Consider the following 5,081-nt stretch of genomic DNA (forward strand, 5'->3'; position numbering starts at 1 on the left):
TTCTTTCCTTTGCCCTGCACACAATGAGGATTAAGTGTGTTTAGCTACCCAAGCTGTGTTGGGCACTTTCTTCTTATTAACTGATTTTGCAGAAGTAGAATGAGAATTTTCAGGTAAAATGGAATTCATAGACTGTTGAGCATTTTCCCTTTTAGATATAGAACCAACTTTTGATTCTATGAGATCAATTCTCAATTTGTGGCAACTCTTCATCACTTTCATGTTACAGGGAATGCAGTCAAACTTGTCACAGAATGAATAGGGATCATTAGCCTTAGCTTCATTGTACTTGCAGACTCCTTCAGGTGGATTGCTAACAATCTTTTTACAAAGGTGAGTTAGGTGATTCATTGATCCATAATTCTCACACCTCTTTCTAGGAGCATCTGCAACATAAGCAAAATTATTATTTTTGTTTATCCCAATCTTTCCATTTCTATTCTTCTTTTTCTTTTTGACCTCTTCAGCTTTAATCTCCTTCACAGGCTCTTTAGTTTCTTGATTGGCTTTTAGTGTTTCAATAGAGATGGAAGACTGAGTTGTCTCATCATTTTTCTTTTCTTTGTCCTCATCAGCTATCTCCTGTTTGACGATCAACTCTTCTTCACTGAAGTTCACCTCACATGCCTTGAACAAAGGTGATTCAACTTTCTTCGAAATAATTGGGACATTCTCAGTTTCAGTTGATTTTCCTTTATCACTGCCAGACTTCTTTTTGTTGTTCAAAGCCTCATAATCAAGACCAATGACAATATTTGCACATGGCTTGTTCTTTTCATTATATTGGCCAATCAACTCAGAAGCATTTTTGAAGGATTTCAGCTTCACTTCATTCTTCTCCAGCCTTTCTCTCAATACTGCTTCAATTTCACTTGCACACTTTAATTTGTTCTTTAAGTATGCATTTTCTTGCTTAGCAGCATCAAGCTCAACCAGCAACAAATCAGTCTCTTGTTTTTCACTCTCAATTTTTTCATTGATCTTTTTCAATCTGCTAACTTCCTCATTTGCAGCAACCATGCTTGTATAAATGTGGAACATTTTTGTGCTCATCTTTTCAACAGTTTCCTTATATTGACTCATATTTAAATTAATTGTGGTAAGAGTTGGTACCTGTGATTTAGATGATGAAGAATCTCCTTGCTCCAAAGCCATGAGTGCATAGTTTCCAACTTCTTCATCTTTATCATTATCTGAATCATCCCAGCTTTTGCCCTCAGCAATATAAGCTTTCCCTTGTTGCTTCTTTAGAAGAGCATCATACTTTGCTTCCAATTCAAGATAGGCTTTGTCTTTCTTTGCCTTCTTGGGTTTCCTACATTCTGTAGCAAAATGGCCCAACTCATCACAGTTAAAGCACCTTATGTTTGATCTATCAACAGATCCAGTTTTGTAGCAAGTTTTGCTATCAAGAGTGTACTTCCCTTTTCCTTTCCAGCTGCTGTCTTTGTTGAAGGACTGACCCTTGCTCTTCAAAAATCTTGGTTTCTTCACTCTAATGTTATAGAATTTTCTAGCGAAGTAAGCCATTGATTTGTCTAGCTCATCAAGCTCATCAAGAGTGTAGAACTCATCTTCTTCATCTAATTCCAGTATGACTTGCTCTTTAGTGTCATTGACTCTTTTCTCACTTGTAGAAATTTCTGGAGTTTGGGATCTTTGCTCATCATTAGAGGTCTAGCCATCATTCACAATCAGTGCACTTGAGCCATCCATTACATATCCTTGACCAGCCCTTAATGATTTCTTTTGAATCATTTCAAGTTCATAAGTTTTCAGAACCCCATAGAGCACTTCCAGTGTGATTCTACTCAAATCCCTTCCTTCTCTGATTGCAGAGATCTTTTGTTCCAAATGATCAGGGAGAGTAAGCAAGAACTTCAAATTTACTTCTTCAATATCATAAAATTTATCATGAAGCTACAAGTCATTTATCAGCTTATTAAACCTTTCAAACACATCAGTAATACATTCCTTTGGTTTAGCCATAAAACCCTCATACTGAGAAATCAATATCCTTCTTTGATTTGACTTAACCTCCTCAGTTCCTTCACAGAGTATCTCAATCTTTTCCCGGAACTGTTTAGCAGTGTCACAATTGACAATGTTATTATACATTACATTGTCAAGTGACTCAATTAGTATCAGTTGCAAAGCACTATCTAGGGAAACTTTCTCTCTTTCAGGTTCAGTATACTCAGAGGCATCCTTGGGAGCATAATGAGCTGGAATAACCATGTCTCCATCTGTGGTTTCCTCAACTCTAACCATAGGAGTGAAGGGCCCATTCTTGAGGATCTGAATGTAAAGGTGATTGGCCATTCTTATAAACATCAACATTTTCTTTTTCCATAAAGTGTAGTTGGCCTTATCAAAGGGAGGAATCTTGATACTACTGATTTTCTGTGTATTCATTTTTCCAAGATCTAATCTGTTTACTTTCAGATTTTGCTCTGATACCACTTGTTAGATATGAAAACAACACAGATGGGGGGGGGTGAATGTGTTTTGGCTTAAATGTTTACTTTTTGATTTTGCTTTGGGTTTAGCAGTTGGTTGTTATCAATGATTTTGTAGAATAGATGTTAAACATAAATAACAATGCAAATATGTAAAACAAAGATCTTCAAAACTCATTTAATTTTATATTAAAAATCAAGCAGTGTTTTGCTACAAAATCTCTAAGTTCTTGGTTTAGAACTTAGCTTCTTTCTTGAGAGAGAATACTATCTTTAATCTGTTCAGTCCTCTTTAAACAAAGGACCTCAGTTAACTTGCTATGATAGTTAACTTTTGTTTACACAGTGAACAATAAGAAGTGCTAATCACTTTTCTAACCTGTCACTAATCACTTCTACTTAAAGGAAAAGTGAGATTTCCATATCTAGATTAGCATATCTTCATCCACTGTGTATTGGTTAATCCTCCTTTGTCAGTTAATCTTCACCATTCATCTTACACATCTCTCAAGCTGCTTTTTGTAGACTTGTCAATTCAGCTATGTGAATCGTTTGTTGATTTGCAACCTTGGATATTGAATTGTTCTGCAATTCTGTACTTAGAGAAATTTCTTCACTTTGAAATCTCCAATTAAGCTGTAGAGAACTCGACATCTCGATAGGCATGTTGGCTTGTCGATATCTCTGAAACTTCATTGTTGACTTGACTTATCGACAACTCTGAGTTCTCTAGTGAATTTTGGTTTATTGATAACTCAGAGTTCTCTAATGGACTTTGGCTTATCGATAACTCAGAGTTCTCTAATGAATGTATACTTGTCGGGTATCTGACTTATCGATATCTCCAATAGCATTTCCTGAGTTCTCGATAGACAATTCCTGAGTTCTCGATAGGTCTTTCTGAGTTCTCGAATGACTTCTCTATAACACTAATTCTGTGACTTGTAGAGATCTTGACTTAGAATGTTTTTTACCAAACAGAATTATTCAACTCCAAGCTTCTTCATAATTCTTCTGAGGCATGACCTTCTTGATCTTCTTCCAGATAGAATTCTTAGGCTTGACACTGTTTAGGGAAAAATGCTCCAGTCTGCTCCATTTACATTTTACAGACATTAAGTGTTACAAGTATAAACTATAGATTAAGGTTACAATACAACTAATCTTAGGATTGTCAATATGACTTAGTCTTGTTATGATACAGGCATGTCTTGCACAACAGAGTGCTACTGCAAATGAAGGCTTGCATGCATACTTTCTGTCTCAAATTGAGCCTAAGAAAACTGAAGAAGCTCTACTTGATCCTGACTGGATAACTGCAATGCAAGAAGAGCTAAATCATTTGAAAGAAATAAAGTTTTGGAATTGGTTCCTGCACCAAAGAATAGGAGTATAATTGGAACAAAATGGAATTGTGACAAGAAATAAAGCAAAACTGGTTGCTAAAGGCTACTCATAAGAAGAAGGAATTGAATATGATGAATGTAATATCCAGGAAAATTATGTGAATATTTTATGTTAAATAAATAAATATATTGTATTTTATGAGTTTAAAATGATTATTTCCATGATATTACGTGTTATAATTGATATATGTGGCCCGACAAGGACCATAAAATTTTTCGATTAGGTAAAATGTGTTTAAACTGCATTTATATGAATCGATCTGCAATCTGGACTCGTATTTATTAGTGTTTTTATCGAGGTACTCATTTTATCTCATTTAATATGTGTTCGAATGCATTTTATGTGTTTTCGGGGTTTTCTGTTAATTCAAGAGTCGTTTTGATTTCTCAAAAATAAAAGGACCGGGACCCCACCAGGACGTTAAAGCCCACAAAATTTATATTTTTATTTATATAGAATGGTACATATTTCAAATACCCATTATTTTTGCATTTTTGAATTATTCACAATTTTTGAGAAATTTTGATACAAATTTTATATTTTATTACTTTTAAAATTATTCCCCATAATTATTATTTTTGGTTCCAATTATTTCAATTAGGGAATAAAAACACTCTTCATTAATTTTGGGGGTATAATTTTTCTGTAAATATAAATAGCTGCATAATTTTTATTTTCTTTAATTATTTTCATTAAAGATTCAGAAAATAGAAAAATCCAGGAACATAATTTGGGGGTAAAAATTTGTTCTCCATCTTCATTCTTTGATTCCAGGAGCTGTAGGGATCCGTTGTTAGTGTTCTATATACCAAATTGAAGCTTTGATCAAGCCCGTTCTATTGATACCAAAATCACAGATTGAGGTTGGCTTTTGTTAAAAATGGATTTTGGTGTTCTTGAGTTAATTTAGCTTTTTATTTTTTTTTGATTTTTGGTTGATTTTGATGTTGTAATAATCTTCAACATGATTATTGTGATCTATTAATGATATTAACTCATTTGTTTTAGTCCAGGAGGTGTAAAACCGAGTTCTTAATTTTTTGGATTTTTTATTCAATTTTTCAGAACTTTGATTAAAGGATTGTTGATGATGATTATTGATAATGATTGTACTGATTCCATGCTTTATTTTGGTTATTAAAACTTGATTTTTGGTTAAGGATTCGTGGAAGTCGGATTTTTGGCCGGCGTTCTTCAAGGTTTCGATCGGAAATC

This window comes from Apium graveolens, chromosome 9 (assembly GCF_009905375.1).
Source record: "Apium graveolens cultivar Ventura chromosome 9, ASM990537v1, whole genome shotgun sequence".
In the NCBI taxonomy this organism is placed as follows: Eukaryota; Viridiplantae; Streptophyta; class Magnoliopsida; order Apiales; family Apiaceae; genus Apium; species Apium graveolens.